Source organism: Lissotriton helveticus, chromosome 3_1 (assembly GCF_964261635.1).
Source record: "Lissotriton helveticus chromosome 3_1, aLisHel1.1, whole genome shotgun sequence".
NCBI classification, from domain to species: domain Eukaryota; kingdom Metazoa; phylum Chordata; class Amphibia; order Caudata; family Salamandridae; genus Lissotriton; species Lissotriton helveticus.
Window position 1 is genome coordinate 1,979,566,000 of NC_136061.1, and position 23,297 is coordinate 1,979,589,296.

Genomic DNA, 23,297 nt, shown 5'->3' on the forward strand with positions numbered 1-23,297 from the left:
GCTTCATGAGAGGCGAAACGCGTTGGGTTAAGGTTGGAAATAGAGCCACTGTAACTGATATATATATATATCTATCAGTTGTGACCCACTTTCGGTGCCGGCGCTCTATTTGTTGCGTGGTGCGTGTTTTCTACGACTGGGTCAGTCCTTTGAATATGCTCTAGGTTCCCTGAGGGGAAAAATGAAACGCATCCCGTGAGCAAGCTTCGTGAGAGGCGAAACGCGTTGGGTTAAGGTTGGAAATAAAGCCACTGTAACTAGAAACCAAGACGAGTGAGCGCGTTTCATTTTTCCCCTCAAGGAACCTAGAGCATATTCAAAGGACTGACCCAGTCGTAGAAAACACGCACCACACAACAAATAGAGCGTCGGCACCGAAAGTGGGTCACAACTGATATATATATATATATCTCCAAACACCCTCCAACATCGTCAAAGGAAGGAGCCATAGGCTGGGACTTCAGGCGGGGTTCTTTATTGCAAACGAACAGGTGAGGCATAATGCATTTCGGACACTTCCTTCTTCAGACGCCCCCTGCTAAACTGAATGTCCGCTGGGCCCAGCTTTTATATCTGCAGCACTCGTAGATTGCACAACTAACGCCGCCCCAACCATGTGATCAACCACCGAGTTGCAGCAAGAATGAACACTACAACTCCCAGAATGCTGTTACCTGGGGCGGTGTGAAGTGGAGAAATCAAAGTTCAATCTTTGTATTTACCGGCGTTAGTGGAGCTGGGCGCACTATTTTCAGTCCCATAAATTTCATCAAGACCCCTGGGGTCCCCGCATGACGTTTCAACCTGCAGGGCGCAGGTCCGCTGGGTCGTGGGCTGGTGACAATGCACCAGTCTCCTCTGTGAAGTCACGGTCTGCCACCTGGCAGCGTCCCTCGCATTCCCGCACTCAGTAGGTGGGCTGCCGCTTGCCAATACCGTGGCGACGAACAAACTGCTTGTGCAGGAACCAGTGAGGCAGGCAGCCACTTGGTGAAACGGGGCTCCTTAACGTATCTCTGGCTGACACGAATTATATCCAAACACCCTCCAACATCGTCAAAGGAAGGAGCCACAGGTAGGGACTTCAGGCGGGGTTCTTTATTGCAAACAAACAGGTGAGGCATAATGCATTTCGGACACTTCCTTCTTCAGACGCCCCCTGCTAAACTGAATGTCCGTGGCGCCCAGCTTTTATATCTGCAGCACTCGTAGATTGTACAACTAACGCCGCCCCAACCATGTGATCAACCACAGAGTTGCAGCAAGAAAGAACACTACAACTCTCAGAATATATATATATATATATATATATATATATATATATATATATATATATACACACACACACTCTAAAAAAAAATAGGTTTCAGAGACGTTATAGTTAGTTTGACATTCTTCTCGTACAAAACCATAGAAATTCCCCCGATATAGATAGTTCAGCTAACTATAACTCGCGCACCCGCAATGCAAGCTGATGAGGTCACATATTACATCATTCATGACATGGTCAGTGACATCACTGATAACATCTCAAATGACATCACTGATGACATCATCCACGTGAAAATCTGATGCACCTCCACGCACTAATATAACCTTTGATACACCGACTGTAAAATACAGACTACCATTTTCGAAACCATTGGCAATGTCAATGAATTTCTAAGGTTTTTTAAATGCTAATTTCTAACTATAACATGCCTAAAACCTATGGTTTTTTCAGTGAATTTCAAAGGTTTTTCAAATGCTAATTTCTAATTATAATCATTAAACCTATGTTTTTTTCGGTGATTTTAAATTATCATACCATTCTCAACCTGGTGAAAATTGCCGATATCGTCAGTTTTCCAGCGATAGCTTCCACTGAAACAATCGCCACAAATGAGAGTGACAACAAACGCTAATGATCTGCAGAGTAGGTGTTCCCATGCAAAAATAACACGAAAACACCACTTCCTGATATTTTCAACAACCAGCCAAATCTGCGAGGCGAACCAAAAACAGGCGAAGAGCCACGTTAGCAGTAAGAATTTAACATCTGCCTTTCACTGGTGTAAAGCAGGACGACTACCTACAGTATGAAAGGGAGCGCAGCCCAGAGCCGCATCTAAAGACTGACACATGCCATAGAGCTACTGATCATGCAGCTCCGACATGCAATAAGGCCACAACAACCACCACCACCACCACCACCATCCCCAGGACCACCCACTGGGCCACCCCCTCCCTGCTACCACCGAGGCAGCTCAGAACAGGACAGCGGACCTTCCCAAAATGGCATGGCCCCTCAGCCACACAATAGCTGGATGTTGGGAGATGTAGCAACCAAGTATGTGTGAAGGACTCAAGTCACCCATCAATAACAATGCACACAATGCCAAGTGTAGCGGTGATGTGCTGGACAGATCTAACTATGCAGAGCACAGACCTCTTCATGTGTAAAAATACTGATGGTGCTTGTAGTGTTGTGGACAGTGGGGGCAACCATGTTACCTCAGGCAGTGGGGAAGATCTCAGTCATGTAAGCGGAAGCTGAGTGGGCTGGTCCACCAACGCGTCTGCCAGAGCGGCGGCCCTCACCCTGCCTCGAGACCGCTATCGTGACCGGCGGCCTCCTCGACACAGGCCCCCAGCGAACTCAGTGGCACAGCACCGCAGAGTTATGTCTATGCTGATAACTGCCTTCGATGTACACAGCGGACAACAGGACTCACAATTCAGATCGAGTCGAGATTACAGAGGACGCAGTCCAGTAGGCAAGAGACGTTGCTCCCAGTGCGGCCCGCCCGGACCACACATCATCGCAGCTGCGCACACACGGAGTGCTTCATGTGCCACTAACTGTGCAGCTCAAGTGAACACCACGTGACTGTTGACCCTTGCAGACCACTGCCTCCAGCCTATACTGCGGTCAGCAGGGCTGACAGTTCAGATAGAGTCGCAATTGCACATGATGCAGTCCAGTAGGCAACAGACATTGCTACCAGTGCAGCCCGCTCGGGCCACGCATCATCCCTGGCTGCGCACACGAGGAGTGCTTCAGGTGCCACTAACTCTGTGCAGCTCAAGTCAAAACCACGTGGCTGTGGGTCCTTCCTGTCTGCTGCCTTCGGCCTACACTGCCGTCTGAGGTCTGCAGGGCTCACAATTCAAGATTATTACCGATGCAAATTGTGAGACTATAATCGGTTAAGAAGACCAAATGCTCCCAATCTGTGCAGCTCAAGTCAACGCCACGTGGCTGTGGGCCTTTGTGACTGCTGCCTCCGGCCTACACTGTGGTCAGCAGGGCTCACAATTCATATTCAGTCTTGAGTCATTAAATTCAGAGTTCAGTAGGCAACTAATGAAAACTACATATTTCGACAATGTAGTCGATACATATTTCAACTTTTGTTACATACGCCTACACTGCGGTCAGCAGAGCTCACAATTTGAATTCAGTTTGGATTTATTAATTGCAGACAGAATTGACCTCTGTGTCTGCGGATTTTGTCAAGAGGAAGGGACAAAAAAGCATTCTTCGATGTCTGTGCTGACTACTGCCTTCGATCTACATTGCGGACAGCAGGGCTCACAATTCAGATCGAGATGGGATTGCAGATGACGCAGTGCAGTAGGCAACAGACATTGCTACCACTGCGGCCCTGCCGCTGGCTGAGCCCACGCGGAATGCTTCTAATGCCCCTACCTCAGTGCACCACAACTATGGACCCTTTGTGATCTATTCTTTTGAGTATGATTTCAGATCTGCTGCCCCTACCTCAGTGCACCACAAGTCCTGGACCCTTTACAACAGAATCTTTTGTGTATTATTTCACATCTGGTGCTCCTACCTTAGTGCAGCACAAGTCATAGACCCTTTATGATTGAATCTCTGTGCGTGATCCGATAATTACTGTTGTACTTGTTGCCAGCACCAACTATTCCCTGAGGGCTGGCTTACACTCACCCCACATGCACCCAGCACAGACGTCACTGGACATGTGACCTAGGTAATAACAAGCATTGGAAATGCAATAGGTCTCGCCTTTGTTTAAGTTAAAGCCATTTGCTTTGCTAATGGCATTGTATTATGGCTTTGTATTATTTTGTGTATGTTTGTGATATGTTGTGGCTCTATGTTGTTCGAATTGTATTTGTAGCTGTGTAGTAGTTTAAAGCATAGCGTTAGTAGGAGAAGAGCAGTGTTTAAGACTTGGGAAGGAGAATGATTAGAAGAATAGCATGAGGGTTAATGAAGTATAGTGAGGAGTAGAATATCATGAGGCAGAAGAAAGGGGCGGGGGTAGAGCAAATAGGGAGAAGGAAGGAGATTCACGTTATTTTGAATGAAGGAAAGTGTGGAGAGCAGGATGAGGCATAATGAAGGATAGAGTAGTAGAAGAGTAGTAGGAGGGATATGAAAGGAGTGCGAGATGTATTAGAATAGGGTGAGGTAGAAGAAAGGAAAGATTATTTGATTAGCATTAGGTATAAGGAAGTAGATAGGTGTAGAAGAGCACTGTGAGGGAGATTGTAGGAGAATGAGTAGGAGAAGAGTAGTGTGATGGAGAAGGAATGCTAGTGATGAGGATAAGAGCTGTGTGATGGTTGGTGTTTGATGTTCTTGGTAGTGTAAAATGAGTTTTTAGCAGTATAGAGTAGGTATATATAGTAAATGGTATTCTTCTCGGTAATGTTACATGTTAGTGCTTATTAACAAATATATGCATTGATAGGCAAATATATGCACGTTTATGCATATATATGGTAAACACTGGTATTTGGGTATAGTACCCTTACGTCACATGACTAGCAGATCGATTTTAATTGGTTTTGTTGTTGTATTTTGGGACTAGTACCCTTCAGTTCAACTTTCTTAAGTCTCTGTTGTTATTGGTTGATGGTTTGACCTTCTTATTCCAGGTGTACATACAGTATCGTTGTTAATCCCCCTCGGGGTTTTTGTTCTTAATCGGATGATCATTCTAGATTCTGCTTGGCGTAATTGTCTTGTTCTGTTCCCTCCTCTCTCCGTTTGAGGCATCATTTTGATGCCATAATATTGCGTTGCTTTTAGTCTCCTTTTTCGCAATTTAGCATGTGTGTGTGGCTGTTGCATATGTGGTGTCTTTGTTCTTGACTGCACAAATGTGCTCCAGTTTGCGTTTTCTCAATTTACATGTGGTGCTTCCAATATACTTCATGCCGCATTTGCACTCAATTATATAGATCACAAAACTGGAGATGCATGAGATGTTTTGATTTATTTGGATTGGTTTTCCATTTGGTTCTGTTATTTTATTCATGTTTTTCCCTATTTTGCATGCCTTACATTGGAGACATTTCTTGAAGCCTTTCTGTTGTTCCATTAGCCAATTTGTTGGTTGGTTTTCACGGAAATGACTTTTCACTAATAGGTCCTTTAACGATTTGTTTTTTTTAGGTCTTGCGTGTTGTCCGGTGCACACATGCGCACTCGAGCTTGCGAGATTTAATGACTTTAGGGTACTTTCACTAGCAAGGGGTAAGCCCCGCTCCTCTTCTCCATTGGCTGTCCTCCTAAACGGTGGCCAGCCAATGGAGAAGAGGTCCTAGTGGCGTTCTTCTTTCGATCTAAGCCCCGTCCTTTTCAGATTGGGGGGCGTGTTATTTTACTGAAAAAAAGGGGGCTAAGGCTCTGGGTATAGGCGCAAGAAAGTTAAGGCACCACTAATACAAACTTGTTTAACCAAACAGTTTATATGAGCACAGTGGGGTGAAAATGCAGCTCCGAGGGGGGTTGCCTTTGTCAAGCAATGACGAGACAATGTCTCCATATGGAGAACAGAAGGGAGGCTGAATTCCGTGTTTTCGGAAGCCGGGCGCCTCTGTTCTCAATGATCACTATAGTCGCCGCTTCGGGGCAAGAGGCGCTTTTAACATAACTGCGCAGGGAAAGCGGGGGAGGGAGGGGGGCTTGTTTGTTGTTTGGTATGGATTGTGTCTGTCGGGAAGTGTGAAGAGCGAACTTTCTTTAAGTGTACTTTCCGGAGTTTCTTGAGACTTCCCAAGCCAGCGTCTCTCTCTGCAGGGGGGAATCCTGCCCTTGCAGGGTATACTTAACGAACGTGAACGCTTTCATTTTTTGAAGTTGACTCACTGTATGAGGGGGCACTTCCCGCCTCTACCAAGGTGCCTGGTCTCCCTTTTACTGTACCTGTGGTCGCCCCCTTCCGTGCGCTACCTGCTGGGCTGGGGGCGGGGCTCCCCTTGGCTCCCGGGCTGGAGGTTCAGGTATCACGGCGGTAAACAAAGCGCCAAGTGTCCCCGCCGCTTCACAATGGGTGGCTCGGATTGCGCTATTTCTTTAAAACCAGAGCGCTCCCTGCTCAGCAGCTGTTGCTATTTTTTCACACGAGCTCGGGAGAGGACAACGTATGTTTGCTGGAGAGACACAAACACCCTCGACCCCTCCCGGGCATCGCGGATGGGGTCACCATGAATATTGCAACAGTTGTCCTTTTCTTCTTGCACCTTCGGTGGCACCAGTACATCCATTAACGGCGCATCTTGGTGGACAGACGCAGCTCCTGGCCTTTTTTTCGTATTTAGCTTTGTAGGCGCTAGTCCTGCCAGAGTGTCTCGAGTGAAAGAGCGACTCACAAGAGACAGAAGCTAACCCTGTCAGAGCACGCTGTAGGACAGAGCTGCTCTCAAGAAACAGTACCCCGTTCGTGCCGGACCCTGCTGTGGGGCAGAGTATCTCACAGCAGCCAGGAACCGAGCACTGCTTACAAGAGCCCTGCCTCCTGGACCCTGAGCATGCCACAGGGCTGAGCCCGCAACGAGCCCAAGGTGCCTAGAAAACTCCAGGAGCTTGATGCGCTGTTTGGAGAGGAGAGCCTCACTTACTGGAGGCTTCGACACGCCCAGGTACTGTCCTCAAGCTGATTCTGGTGGCGACAACGCGTGCTGCATTATGAGCTATTATGATATCTGTCTATGTTCCTTCTCAGTGCACTTCAACTCGCTGAAAACATAATTAATATTTCGCATAGTGGTTCATTTGTTAGGCCGGGTATATGACATGGTGTGTTATCTAAACAGTGAGCCTCCTGGTTACTAGGGCAACGCTCTGGAGCTTCTCCTCTTCCAGCTCGGCTCTTCCTACCGACTCAGGCCGCGCAGAGGCAAAGAGGCAGCAAACAGAGCGAGCTCACCTTCCCGGGCTGGCGGCGGTGAAATCGACACACAGCACTCTGGGGCAAAGCAGACCCCCCCTCCTCCCGCCGCAGGGCGTCACACTTGCCCCTTTCAAACAAGCTGGCAGTCCGTCTCTGTTTTATAGATTATATTGGTAAGTAGTGTGTTTCACCTCCGTTTCTTGTCTTGGTGCTCCTGGAATTTTGCATTTTTCCTCACTGGTGCTGTCGTATGATCCTGCGCATGGATTTAGGTACACCATGGACATAACTCAAAGCAAGTAAGGGGAAGGGGCAAATGCCATGTGGGTTATCCGAGCAAGTCTAGTGAATACCTCCCTTCACAGTATTGCTCCCTTAGGACACGTCCATGCCATATGTGCGAAATTTGTGTTCTCAATGCAGCGCTTTAGGCCCTTTGACGTGCCAGTGGAATGAATGCGGGCCAGCGCTGCAGGTGCAGCTTTTGCTCAGCGCCAGAACGTATAATACAACAACTTGTGATGGTGGTTAAGAGAGACTTGGCGTGTCTGCGCGTGACAAGTAGCCCACACCTTGTCCGTTACAGACTGTTACAGTCTGTCTCCCATGCAAGTCTGAGTCTGGAGTCAAGGGTAGGTAGGAGGTGCAGGCAGGAGGGGTATAGTTTAGAAATGAGGCCTCCCCTTTCGAGACATTGATCACCAATGACAAAGGGGTCAATTCAGAGGGAGCTACCAGATAGGAAGGGATCTGGGACCTCAGCGCCAAGCTCCATTATAAGTGTTCATTTTGTTGCACCTCTTAGGATCGCCTTCGGCTGTGTCAATATGTGGCAAATAACATACTCTTCCTGCAACAAAATCTCTCTTTCTCTTGCTCTCTCTCTCTCTCACTCCCTCTCACGCACTCTCTTCTCTCTCTCACACACTTCTCTCTCTCGTGTTTTCAGATGTTGTCAACCTGCATGTGCCTTTCACGATGCTGTAATAACTGAACTTCTAAATGTTGCCGTGTATAAACTCCATCTTGCTCTAATAACCCTTTCTTGACCTTCCACAAAGTTGTCTCCTACGTGACCCCGTGTCGGTGCCCTGGGCCGGTTTCTGCTGCACCCACGCACCTGTTTCAGGAACCTGTATAGACAACAGAACAGGTCTGTCCCTAACCGGTCTGTCTCTGCCAACGGCCTAACACCTGGCCAGGTCACGAAACCCTCCTTACCCTCAAGGCATGAAAGCTGCCTCCTAACAGGAATATGTCCAGCGCACTCCTGAACTTCCACATTCCCCGGACTTTCCGTTGCCCCCAACACCTGAAATTCTGCTCCACACACCTGAATTCTTGCATACCAACAGACTTTATGTGTCGTCCCCCTGCACCCGAGGGGAGTGTCTACATCCTATAAAAGATGCTGCATGCCAAGGACACGTCGAACAGTCTCCTGACACCTACGCCATCAGTGGGTCTCGGACACTCATCTCTAGAGATTACCTTTATTTTGTATTAAAATAAATCTTTTGTTTCATTGCTACCAGAAGTGTGGTCTCCCTTTCTTTGGGATTACAAAATTGGCGCATCAACGTGGGACCCATCAGAGACTCGGTGGCCCAGGCTTGACAACCCGGAGAGGAGGGAAATATTGGTAACTTAGGAGCGCACCTACGGAAAAGCAGATTCAAGTTCCCGTAGCCGACGTCTCCAGTATCTCCTTCCCTCAACGGTGTCCTCTACAGTAGCCCCGGTCCTGACTGGGGATCCCTTTTTGATCCACCTGATTTGTTTTTCAGGAAAATGAGGAGAACCCGCTGGGAGCAGTACACATCAGTATTCTAGTAAGGTCGTCTTGAGCGACATGTTTTTTTTATTCTGAAAGTCATATTAGGCATGCCTTTAGGCTATTCTGGCTTTGGAACAATTATTCGGTCTTTGCAAACACCGAAGGGAAGGTAATGTGTTCTCAATTTTGAACAAACTGCAGTCATAAGAGAATATCCTTGTCGATACCTATATCTTAGACATGCCTGTCTCTAACAGATTAAGGAAATTATGTTGCTGTTTTTATGGCCAAAATACTCTCAAAGACAGTCAGCCGGCTCCTCCAGAAGGAACTCCTAATAAGGAAATGTACATAAAGTATGGTAATTCCGGCATTATTTACACAAAATCGTGGCGAAAATACACAAAATCAAATATAGAAGTACAATGGCCACAGTTTGGGTCATTTGAAATTCCGCAAATAACGTACCTAGAAGAACAACTTCACCAGCGGAAGGTTAGAGCAAGTATGTTTTGATTCTTTCGGCCTTTGGAAGAAAGAAATACATGAGAGAATTAGGAAGGCCCAGGCTAAAGAGAATAACCAGAAAAAGAGAACACCCCAATCAGACATAGCAGCTCTTAAGGGGAAGGAAATAGAGCGGACTAAAGAGAGACATGACAGAGAATATAGGTTAAATAGAACAGGTCAATATCCGGTACTCCCCACTAAACAAGATGAAGAGGATGCACTATTGTATTCTAGACCCCCTGCTTATCAACCACAATTATTATTGCAACCGATACAGCCTCCACCCGTCATTCCTAATGTACTCCCAAACGCGCAAAATCAACCTGTTCAACCATTTGAAGCAACTGCCCCGATTCCTCCTGTTAGTTTATCAGATTCCGTGCCTCATTCCCCTTACCGTTGCCGACCCAGTGGTAAGATTAAAAGTAAAAAAACAAAAGAAGCGAGCCCCGTCTGCTGCAGATACAGACTGAGTCAGAATCCCTGGTACTAGGTCATGATTCCGATACTAGTGAATATAGACAAAACCATCCCCCACGATTAAGAGGCCACGACAGAAAAATAATAAATCGCAGAGCCCAGCAGCTAATATACAAAGGTGCCACCCCAGCAGACATACACAGTGCAACCGATGAGCTGATCCAAGTAGCAGGAAAAAACTATCTACTAGAGAGGATGGCTTATCACCTAATGGCTAAAAACGATGATACATATGTAGATACACCTACGGCGATTCGCAAACTCTATCGTTCGGTAGAAAGTAGTGGGTCAACAAAAGATGAAAGAGATACTTTATTGACAATGATTAAAACAGCTTTACATAAAGAAAGTCTTTCCAACGAGGAAGAACCTATTGAAAAGATACAGCAAATGCCTGTTAAAGAAGCAGCACCCGTTTTTGTCCCACCTCGGGGCGATGGGTCTAATGTTACGAACCCTAATGATCCCAATGCGTGTTCTAGATGGCTGTTCAATTTTGTATACACCCCTGGACCAAAGCAGAAATGTTGCAACTGTGGAAGAACATCCCTGATATCCGAAAGAATCCCACAGGATTCTATGAAAGCGTCCAACAGGTTTGAAGTTCATATACACTGACTTTAACAGACATAATGCAGTTTTTTGGACTGATACTTCCGGCCGAACTGTGGAAACCCCTACGGTTCACAGATGACCAGGCAGCCCTTGGGGATACATGGGAAGAATTGGCACTCAAAGATACAATTAGGAAACCGGGCGAAAAGCCACACGACAATATTTTAAAATTGCCCCAAAGATTGTTGACAAAATTGAAACCAATGCACCCGAAAGGAAAATAGACTGGACATTACTTGCTGCCTGCAAACAGAACCAGGATGAGTCAGTCTCTGACTATTTCACAAGGCTGGGAAAAGCATACGGTGACTTCAGTGGTCAGGATGTGACCACTGAAACTGGCAGACATCTCTTAATTCAAACTTTTGCAAAGGGTCTGTTACCTTCAGTAGGGAACAGACTAACATCTAGTGAAAGTAGTTGGCCAGCGGCCACTCTGGCCACTATTCTGACTATGGCTCAATATTACGAAACACAGAATAAGACCGCGGAAGATGAGAAAGAGAACAAAAGGAAGAAATTAAAAGAACAAGTGTTGCTTAGTCAATTAGATACGCGTCGCACCAAAAGCAACATGCCCAGACCAACGGTCTCATACCCCCAACCTAATCCATATACCTCAGGTACCCCACGTCAACTACCCAGACTAGACCCTCAACCTACTGACATCTGTGCTTATTGTAAAAGACCAGGACACTGGAAAGGTGATGGTAGGATTCTAGCAGCCAACATCGCTTCAGGGAAAACTCAACCCAGAACACATAATACCCCGACACAAACTACACCACTTTACAGGGAGAATAGATTCGATAAGGGCCCAAGACAGCAGGAACTTCAAGCTACCCTTCAGGACTATACTGAGGATGATATTGAAATGTCATCCCTGTATTGGGCAGCATAGGACGGACAGTCTAGGATGGGGGAAGGAACCAGTGGAAGTACCTGTGGATCAACAGGGACCATATGTTACAGCGTCAGTTGCAGGGTCAGCGGACCTTTTCTAATAGACACAGGAGCATCCCGTAGCATTCTAACCACACCACTGATCCAGAGGGCTCCTCCATCCGGCAAACTCATTACATCGACTGTATTCGATGGTCAGCCCTCTGTCAATTCCTTGTCCTACCCAACACCATTCTCATTGCAGGGTGAACAAACTTCAGCTAACTTTTTACGGTCTTCCCAATGCCCAGAGAACTTGCTAGGCTTGGATCTGTTGAAACACTAGAGCGCTACCATTCGGTGTTCACCAAATAACGTTCAGGTAATACTGTACGATAACATTACTCCTTCTGCCCAGCTTTTACAGTTATCACACATACAAGATGATTTAGCGACTATTTCCCCCTGTCTATGGGTGACCTCTGACACGGACGTTGGGTCCATCCAAATGCCTCCAGTGCATATCACTGTAAAACCAGGAGTAACTCTACCAAGGATCCCACAGTATAAAATATCTAAAGAGGGAGAGGTCACCCTCCAAGTCATTGTTCAAGACCTCATACTCGCTGGTGTAGTAGAACAGGTATCAGGAAATGTCTGTAACAGTCCTATTCTCCCAGTTCTTAAACGTTCCCCTACAGGACAAAAGATATATAGATTTGTGATTGATCTTCGAGCTATTAACAAAATAGTGCAGCCTCAATTTCCTGTAGTTTCTGACATTACCACCATTCTCACCATGATCCCACCAACAGCTAGAGTATTCACAGTTATAGACCTTAAAAATGCATTCTTCTCTATCCCTATACACAAGGATTCCCGTTTTCTTTTTGGATTTACATTGTTGAATGTCTCATATAGATTTTGTAGAGCTCCTCAGGGCTACACTGAAAGTCCCAGCATCTATGGCCAGGCTTTAAAAACACAACTGGATCAGATTCAGCTTCCACAGGGAGTAGCGTTAATTCAATACGATGACGACATTCTTTTAGCAGCAGACACAACACAACTTGCCCGCAGAGCATCCATGCTCACCCTCCAGTTACTTGCTACTAAGGGACACAAGGTCTCTAAAGACAAACTACAGTATTGTAAACAACAAGTGACCTATTTGGGCCATTTATTGTCTGAGGAGGGACGCACTCTTACACCAGATAGGATTAAACTATTCTGAATTTTCCAACTCCTGTCACCCAACGAGATGTCAGAGCACTCATAGGACTGACTTCCTTTTGTAGACAATGGACCCCTAATTTCTCCCTCATCATTAAACCACTTCTTTCTCTAGTCACCAGAGATGTATCTGACCCCGTCCCCTGGACCACCCAACATACAGAAGCATTCACGACACTAGGCCAGGCCCTGTGCTCTGCTCCTGTACTAGGTACCCCTGACTACCACAAAAAAAATGTCTTTTTGTACACGAACGATCTGGATGCAGCCTTTCACTCCTCTCTCAGACACATGGCACACACTAGCGACCATGTGCGTACTTTTCTGCAGTCTTGAACCCTGTTGCTTCTGCTTTGCCCACCTGTCTACGAGCTGTAGCGGCCACTGCAGTGGCGGTGCGCCAAACGGAGGGCATTGTTTTGGAATCCCCTTGACTGTTTTTGTCCCCCACTCAGTGGACATATTGCCCAACAAAACCAAGACACAACATCTCACCAGTGCCCGATTACATGGATATGAACTCACCCTTCTTAACCCCCATATAACAATACAACGTTGTACCACCCTTAACCCGGCCACACTCCTACCCCTACCAACTACTGATCCCCTCACACAGCCACCTCACCATGACTGCGTATTTCATACTGAAGCTGAAACAAAAAGTCAGGTGGATCTGAAAGATACAGCTTTTCCAGAGGCAGAAGGCCACTTATGGGTGGACGGGTCGTGTCTAAAAAGACCGGACGGTACTACTTCAGCTGCCTATGCAGTCACTAAAGCACTTACAGTGATAGAAACAGCTAGAATTCTTCAGAAATCAGCCCAGGCAGCGGACAAAACAGCCCTTACACGAGCATGCATCCTTAGTACCAACATGTCGGTCAATATATATATACTGACAGCCAATATGCTTTTGGCGTGGTACATAATTTTGCCCTGCTATGGAAAGGACGAGATTTCCTTACTTCTCATGGCACCCCTATCCAGCATGGCGAACTTATCAATGCCCTTTTGGAAGCAATCACTTTACCAACCAAATTGGCAGTAATCAAATGTGCAGCTCACAAAAGGGTGACAGATGAAGTAGGGCAGGGGAATGCCTTAGCAGATAAGATAGCAAGACAAACAGCACTGGGGGAAGTACCAGCTCGAGTATACGTCCTTAAGTCACAAGCTGAGAAATGGCATGACGCTAGACAGCAGATAATTGACATACAGCGTTCAGCCACTCCTGAAGAAAAGGCCCAGTGGGAAACAGAGGGAACGATGGATGAAGAGGGGTGCTGGAGGTCCCAAGATATGCTCAAATGGAAATTACCACAGGCTTACGTAATCCCATTGCTCACTATGACTCACTTACCCGCACATATTGGTTCCCAGGCCATGTGTACCATGCTCAAGGAAGTATGGGATTACCACCGACTACGCCCAGCAGCAGAGCGGTTTGTCAAGCAGTGCCTCACATGTCTCCGACACAACATAGGTCAGGGAATTAAAGTCCCAATGGCAGGATTCGCCCTTCCTACTGCACCATTTGAAGTCCTTCAGATGGACTATATACAGTTAAACAGAGTCAATAGCTACAAATATGCATTGGTGGTAGTCTGTGCCTTTAGCAAATGGGTTGAGGCATACCCCACAAAGGATAACACGGCCATCACTACAGCTAAAGTGTTATTGAAATAATTTTTTCCAAGATATGGCCTTTGTAGATTAATGCAAAGTGACAGAGGGTCCCATTTTATTGGACGGACAGTTAAGAACATCTTGATAGGGCTTGGGGGTCAAACAAAAATTTCATTCAGCGTTTCACCCACGGGCAGCAGGGCTGGTGGAGAGGTACAATGGGATCCTTAAAAAAAACTGACTAAAATAACAACAGAAACAGGACTGAATTGGGTCATTGCTCTTCCATTGGCACTACTATCTATTAGATCAGTCCCACATTCCAAATCCCATCTTACCTCATACGAGGTAGTCTTTGGCAGACCCATGAACATTTGGAATGCACCCTCTCCAAAGTCCATTTCACACCTACCGCAGGAAATATTGACTCATTATTTGTGTGAACTTACTGAAACCCTGTCTTTAATCCATGAACAGGTGCGGGCCACTACTGAGGACAGATACCAGGGTCCAGGCCATCACATCCTCCCTGGCGACTTTGTCCTGGTGAAAAACTTCGCCCGCACCCAATCTCTACAACCACGCTGGAAGGGGCCTCTGCAGGTGCTCCTGGCCACTAGGACATCCGTCAAAGTGGAAGGAAGAAAATCGTGGGTGCATGCTTCCCACTGCAGGAAAGTGGACCCTGTCACCAAAGAACAGCTACAAGCCCAAAAAGAAGTCTTAAGGCACGAAAAATCAGCATCACCACACCTTGAGTCGGACACTGAGTTGGCTTTGTGACGAAGGAACAGACGGATACTACCTCTGGTCCAAGGCTAAGCTAAAGATCAAGTCCAGTTCCAAGGCTGAAGAAAGCTAGAATGAGAACTTGTAGTACCCGGACAATATCCTGACTGCAATTTTTGTCCTGTTCAGTATAGTATTCTGGACCCTCGAAGAAATGGCACCTGCCAAACATACTGTATTACCCCAAGCAACAGTTCCGACAACGCCACCTAAACATTCTCATGTACCTTGGCCAGACACACATCTCGACAGACACTTGGAGTTTCATAATAATACTTTTATTCAAATGCTGCACCAATTTAATCAGGTCTCCAATGCAACAGATTGTTATGTTTGTGGACTCCTACCTCACACCGTTCAGCACACTATCTCATTCTTAGTGTTTCCTGCCACTCCCGCCTACACTTGTGCTCTGATGTACAATTTGACGAACTTTTTTCCCTCACGTTATGACAAAGGCAACCGTACAACATTCCAACCCTTTCTTTGGACTCTTCATGCAAAAAACAATACTCTCTGTAATGCCTCTGACTCGCCACAAATGCGTGCTATTATGTCCACCCCTATGCAGGACACCTGGGGAACACTTTCTTTCCTACCCAAGAGAAAGAAGTTGCCATTTCAATTACATCACGTCCTGGTACATTGTGTCTGCAAGGTCAAGGGAAAATACCTATAGGAGCCAGTCTGTGCAATGCTACCATAACTTACAACAACTTCACCCCATACCTCAGCCTTCTGTCAGGACTACACTTTGTATGTGGAAACAAAGCTTACACCTGGCTGCCTTCTGACTGGAGTGGCACATGCTATATCGTATTCCTGCTGCCACCCACATTTAACAGGAACAACTTGTACCACAGACAGAGGAGACGAGTACCAGATATAGACCAACCTACACCAGCAACCAGCAATTCGGCGATGCCCTGAAGGGCCTTCTACCTTTTTGGGGTCCCATGTACAACAGTCTCAATACCAGACGACTTACCAGGGTCCTGGAAGCTACTGCCAACATCACTGCAGGAATACTGACCCAACACACGGCTGAGATTGATGCTACACAAATGGTTTCTCTTCAAAATCGCATGGTGCTCGACGTCATCCTGGCAGATCGAGGAAGAGCCGGTCGCATCATCGGGGCCAGCTGCTGTGTGTATATTCCTGATTCATCGCCCTATGTCTATGAAGCAATCTCCAAACTACACCGGATTGCCACCGAAATACACCCAGACAATGGGACCCTTGGACCTGGACAACTGGCTTTTGGAACATTCTGATCACTTGGGGATGGAAGATACTGGTGCTCCTCACGATCGCGTTGGGTGCCATCTTCTTCTGTTCCCTGTGCATTTATTGTGGCCCAGCACTCTGTTCTCTGTGTGCATCCATCTGCAGATCCACACCTATGACACGTCAGGCTGAAAACAGCAAAATACTATATCACCAGGCATTTGAAGACCTCTGTAAAATTGACATTCACTAATGATGTTGCACACGGCAAGATGAGGGACTGTAATAACTGAACTTCTAAATGTTGCGTGCATAAACTTCATCTTGCTCTAAAAACCCTTTCTTGACCTTCCACAAAGTTGTCTCCTACGTGACCCCGTGTCGGTGCCCTGGGCCGGTTTTTGCTGCACCCACGCACCCGTTTCAGGAACCTGTATAGACAACAGAACAGGTCTGTCCCTAACCGGTCTGTCTCTGCCAACGGCTTAACACCTGGCCAGGTCACGAAACCCTCCTCACCCTCAAGGCATGAAAGCTGCCTCCAAACAGGAATATGTCCAGCGCACTCCTGAACTTCCACATTCCCCGGACTTTCCGTTGCCCCCAAAACCTGAGATTCTGCTCGACACACACCTGAATTCCTGCATACCAACAGACTTTCAGTCGTCCCCATGCACCCGAGGGGAGTATCTACATCCTATAAAAGATGCTGCATGCCAAGGGTACGTTGAACAGTCTCCTGACCCCTACACCATCAGTGGGTCTCGGACACTCTTCCATCTCTAGAGATTTCCTTTATTTTGTATTAAAATCTTTTGTTTCCTTGCTTCCAGAAGTGTGGTCTCCCTTTCTTTGGGATTTCAATGCTCGGATGTCCCTCGCCGTTAGTCACAGCCTGAGCCATCCCCATCATTTCTTTGACATCTTTTGTATCCAGGCTTGTCTACTGACAGCTGTACTTGTTGATCGCCGTGACAAGCAGCCCAGCTAGCATCATCTGTTTGTGTTGGAAGCTTGCACTGCCTGACCTTCGCTGCGCCGGTTGTCCTAAATCGCACATATTTCCTTGAGCTGTATCTGCATGATGCTAAACCATACCTTTTCTGTGCTGCAGATGTTAGCAAACGTATGACATGATACATTCTTGTGCGAATTTCGCGTTTCCCCTTGCTTGCAAGAGAAATGCAGGTTAGCAGCACAAGGTATTCATACAGTTTCTAAATTCATGTGATACCACAGAGCATGCCGCGGATGAATTTATCTACTTTCACAGTTAACAGAGATTAGCTGACATACAGGTAACTCAGTATTTGGGGTTTACACAAGATATTCACTCATGTAAAAACAACGTTGCACACGCGCGCGCCTGATTTTTTGTGGAGAGATGTTAGAATTCTTGGATTTGAAACTTACAAAGGTTATCAATATTTTAGTGTGGATAACTCTTTGTATTTTGAGTGTATACTCTGTTGTTCCTCTCAGGACTGTTACAGACTCATTGCTATACTGTCCCGTGTGAGCGTGGCTTGAAAATGCACATAAGCCGCTTCCAAGATCGGAGTGGCTGGGGCGGGTGCACGTTCCGGAGTTCGAGACGGGGACTGTTCTTGGAAGGGGTCACTGTGAATGTGTAAAGGGCCTTTGACAGTCACTTTCTTGGGGCCACACAGGCATTGCACACGCTGCCCAAGCTGTCCACCCACTCAAGCTTTCTTCCAAACTGTCCTTGTGCAGCTGGGGAGGGGTTCCGTTGTCCCCGCACTTTTAACTGGGGAATCTTCAGCCGTCCCGACGTGCTGCCTGTCCACCAAAGGCGCCTCTGGGCATCGCCGTGGCTATGAAGTGCTACAGAAATATTGCTTAAAAGTAATAACATACGGCATACTTCTGAAATATGTATGTGGATACTGAGGGATGAGTTCATTTATCTAAAAATGCCAATTCGGAGATCTGACAGGCTCAGAAAACAACAGAAAAACATGCAACAAACAGAGGACAAACAGATTTGCACAAACGTTTATATTTTTTCATGCTGCTCTGTTGGCACGTTCAGCTTGCACACTGTACACCTGCACTTACGATTGGCTGTAAACAAATTAGTTTGTCTTAGCAGTTAACTGCAGTTACACAGTGTCCAGCCTCGCAGAACTTTATCGCTGCCCATAAACCCTGACAGGATTTTTCAAAATGTCTCCTCGCGCAGCAATGCCTTGCGTCGTGGCCGGGAAGAGCCAAGGCCGATATTGCCAGCACAATCCCCTGGGAATTCATTTAGAAGGATAGGATCTCAATAGAGAGACAGGGCTTTAAATTGGCACATCTCCCCTGGCAGCCCCACCACTTTCCAAGCTCACCCTCCTCTGTTGACCTCATCTGCTGTGACAGATGTGAGGATGTGGAGGGCTGAAAGAAGACGTCCCAATCAATAACGTGGAGCGACAGAGGCATCGCTGCACTTGGTTCACTCCCAGAAAAGCTAAATCTGCTATAAACTCGTGTAACCGGGGGCGGATCAGAAACGGCAGCGTAGTAAGTAACAAGACCCACCAAGCAGCAGCCAGAAATGCACCACAGCAGCAGGAATGCATAATAAGTGTGGAACTATGCTGCATTTGTGTTATTAATAATGCATGTTAGACAATTCAATCTAGATTATAAATACAATTTGATGCCATTAATAATTCATAATCACTCAGCACCCTATTAATTATTTTCTATATGCTCCTTTGCTGTACATGACTTTTCATTCCTCTGCATTTGTCAATGTGAATTAATACTGTAATTTTCAAAAATCGCAGGTTTCGGACTTGTTTCTTCCTGAAACATTGCCTAATATTCATGAGTGTGTGAATGTAGCTGTTGGGCATTTGGAAACAGTGATTGGCCGGTCCCGCCTGTCACTGCAGAAGTGGGCATTGGATGGAGTAGACCTATGAACAGCAGCTTTTCAAAATAGAGGTGGGCCGATGGGCAAATTCATAGAGAACCAAGCCAGCATGGAGCTAGAGTTCTGGCTTGGCTCTAGGAGCCGAAGCACGAGCTGAGCCAGCAAAAGATTTAGCAAGTAAAGCATGCAACAAACGTCCTAAAAGTATGATGAAGACTCTTTGAAATTAAAACAGTTTCTTTAACCTTTCATTTATGTGCAGTAGATTATACGTCTGTAGTGTGTGCCATTTTTTTTAAAGTAATAATTTCTAAACATGAACTTATAAGCATTCACGAATATACGTATGCCCTGAGGACGTCGCCATAAGTGAGGCAAGGAGTATATTTGTTATGTACATAGTATATGTGGCCAGTGTTGTTGTTACAAGTTAATCAACATCATTTGCTTTTTAATTATGTATAAGTGACATTTTGGTTTAGCGGATTGTACATTGAATTACTTCAAGGTGCCCCCAGACACTACTCACTCTCTACTACTCACTCTCTACTACTCACTACTACTCACTCTATTGACATTGTAAATGACAATGTCATGTATTTATCTGTTTTCAAAACCAACACATAAATAAAAAGCTTGTCATTTACAATGCCAATAGCTCTAACTTTTGCAAAGGCGAGACCGTTGCATTGTAAATACTGGTCTGTAGGTTACTGTTGGCTTGGAACCTAGTTTCTGGCCAATATCGGGGTCTTTTGAGATTAAGTGCCAGTATTTTTGTATTTTATTCATTAGCAATCCACTTTCTTTGCTGTAGGTAGTTATGAATCTTGGCACATCTTTCCCTAGAGTTTTCTATTTTCGAATTAGTATCTCTTGTCTTGATTTCTGATCCTCTCTCTTTTTACACTTTTTCAAGGTTCTTTCATTGTAGCCTCTTTCTTTGAATCTTTGAATGGATTCCTGCATTTTTTCTTCTGCATCTTCGGGCTTGGAGCAGTTTCTTTTCATCCTTAATAGCTCCCCATTAGGGAGGCTTTCTTTTATTGGTGTGGGATGGAAGCTGGTTCCGTGTAGGATGCTGTTGGTTGCTGTTTTTTTATGACACAGTGTAGAGTGCAGTTGGTTTTCTATGACCAAGATTTTGATGTCAAGAAAGTCAATTTCTGTCCTACTCAAGTTGTGTGTGAACGACAATCCTATAGTATTGCCATTTAATCTGGTGAAATATTGGACAAATTCATTCTCCGTGCCATTCCAGATTAAGAATAGGTCATCGATAAATCGGACCCACAGTATGATCCGATCTACATCCTCTTGGTTGTCTGTGTTCCATGCTATTGTTTTTCCCCCCCATCAGCCCATGGTTATATTAGCGTAGTTTGGTGAAAACGAAATGCCCATGGCTGTTCCACATAGTTGTTTAAATAGCTCTTTATTGAAGATGAAGATGCACATAGATCTGTTTCTGCTTTTGTCCGAGATTATAGGATGGGGTCCATTTACCACAACAATCTGAGTTCAATATGGATGGCATCTATAGGAGAGATGGTGTACATTTTACAGAAGAGGGTAACAGAGTCTTCCTCTTGAACTTTAGACTCTGCATAGGTACTTACTTGTAGGTACCAACATCTCTCAATAAACACAAGGGCTCTTTTAGAGCCACCCAAGACCTAAACACATAAGCTTGATGTATATCTGAGAAATATTACTTTTTTTTGCTTGGAGACGTGCACCCAACGCGTAGAAGTCGTGCACCAAACGCGCTGGAGTCGCGCACCCTACACGTTAGGAGTCGTGCATACAACGTGTGCACACCAGGGGGCCGCACTGAGCGCCATGCGACTCCTAAGTTTACAGTAAAAAAACAAATAGCCCCCATCACTAATTTCTATTATCCCCGGGGACCCCATTCCCGGGGCTTATATAACACGTTGGGGACCGTGGGGGGGATCCCCAATGCCCCCACAGTCCCAGCCGGCCCCCCGCGTCCTTCGGGAGCCTGCATTTCTTTTCCTAATGGGGAGCTGCTAACAAGCAGCTCTGCATGTGGAAAAGCAATCTGGTTTGGATTTTGAAAGAAAGCAGGTTTCCCTGCTCTCTCTTTCAAAATCCAAACCAAGTTTGTTATGGGAAGGCGAGAGCCGTGAGACTCCCACCCTCTCATAGCAAACAGCAGTATCCCGGGGGTGGGCACCCCCTGGGGGGTGGTGGTCCTCAGGGCCCTCAAAGGCTCCAGGAGGGGGCCACGTCGGCCCCCCTCCCACAATACACAAAATTCTGGGGGGTGGTGGTCCCCGGTGCTGGGGGGGGGGGGGGCATTTAGCCCCCCCACCCACGTATTTTGCTGGGGGGCCCCCTCTGTGCCCCCCATATTATTTAATAATTTTGCACCTGGGATTTGCCCCCCCCCCCGGGGACTAATTATTAAAGAAGCTCGGATTTTTTGGGGTTTTATTTTTACAGCAAGATCCGCGCGCCCTGCACACACTTTGCCGTTAAAAAAAGAAACTTTTTTTGGGGCCCTGGGAGTCCTTGTGGGACCCCCCTAAGCAGGTCTAGAGGATCAGGGTATTTGTACACTGCCACCCTTATATGTTTTGCACACTTGTTCCACTGACTTCTTCAGCCTCGCATCTACCAAGGCACAAAATGGCTGCCAACACTTCCTGGTTTCGAATGTTGACAACCACTTGACAGCTAATTAGCATTCAGCGCCCGATTGGGACAGTGCACTCAGGATGCGCTGATCCACCGTGGCCATAGATATATATGTACTTTTAATTGTGATTTTCTCAGGAACTACTGAACAGATTTACACCATTTAAGCAAAAGGCACGAGTCTGAACTAAGGACTATCTATTTGCCAAATTTGGTGTAATTCCGTTCAGCAGTTCGGGCTGTAGCCGCGATGAACGGTTCCTATGGAAAATTGCATGGGGAAAACACGTTTTGGGACCCCCCTTATTTCTCGGCCCCAGCTTCATGAATCACCCTTAGACTTTCAGGATAGGAGCGGACCGGGGCTGGCCATTAGTTTTGAAAATTTCGCGAAGATTTGTCAACCAGTGCCTAAGTTATTCCAAATAAAATGTTGCGGATTTCCTATGGAAAATAGGTTCATTTGTTGCAGATGAGCTGCATGGTTTTCAAAACCCCAGAGGTAGTGTTCCCTGGGGCTTTTGGGAGCCCGCGAAGCCCACCCCTGCATATTTAATTGCAGCGGTACTTGGTGAGCCCTCTTTTCTACACGCAGGTTGCGAAAGGTGAGCAGAGGCTTGTTTGCGCAGCGGCAGGCGGTCACCTCTGGGCAGTGGGAGTGGATGGGGTGCAGCAGCCTGGGTGCGCAGGGGCAGGCAGACACCTCTGGGCGGCGGGAGTGGATGGGGTGCAAGAGCTTGTGTGTGCAGGGGCAGGACTGCGATTTAGGGGTGCGCAGTTGTATGTACTCTGCCATTACTGATTCTATACTATGTTTCAGATGAGTAAGCTTGAGGACTTCACTATGTCCCGGCACATTGTTGGAGAAACAACTGTGTCGGAAAGGTGAGCTGTGAGGGTTTTGTCCAGAGTGTCAACTCTGTCTCTCTCTCTCTCTCTCCTTTGATGGATGCATGACGCACAATCTTATCTTGCTTTTTGACTAGCAGGCTGTGATTCACAGATTGACCACCTCCCCGCCCACCTCCCCCTGACACAGACCTCTCACGCCACGTGGCGAGGACTTCAGTTCCACTGAGTTAGTGCCACCAGAGCGGAGCGTGTGTGCAGCCTGCTATGATGCGTGGCTTTGATACACCATCCTGGCAATCAAGACCCAATTTGAATTGCGAGCTCGGCTTGACCGCGTGTACACAAAGGTTAAGGTGGCTGCTTCGGCACGTGGTGGGCCCTCTTAGACACACGACGGTGGCGGAAGGTGAGCAGAGAGGTTTGTTTGCGCAGCGGCAGGCAGTCACCTCTGGACGGTGGAAGTGGATGGTGTGCAGCAGCCTGGGAGCACAGGAGCGGGCAGACACCTCTGGGCAGTGGGAGTGGATGGGGTGCAGCAGACTGGGTGCGCAGGAGCAGCAGACGCCTCTATGCAGTGGGAGTGGATAGGGTGCAGCAGCCTGGG

The 23,297-nt window shown here is 46.7% G+C and overlaps 1 protein-coding gene and 1 pseudogene across 4 annotated transcripts in view; one reads left to right on the forward strand and one right to left on the reverse strand.

Moving 5' to 3' along the window:
- ASB7 (ankyrin repeat and SOCS box containing 7) overlaps positions 1-23,297 on the reverse strand; it is a 313,217-nt gene that overhangs the window by 158,868 nt on the left and 131,052 nt on the right. The gene's annotated exons all lie outside the window — the stretch shown is intronic.
- LOC144825357 (syncytin-1-like) lies at positions 15,215-16,543 on the forward strand (annotated as a pseudogene).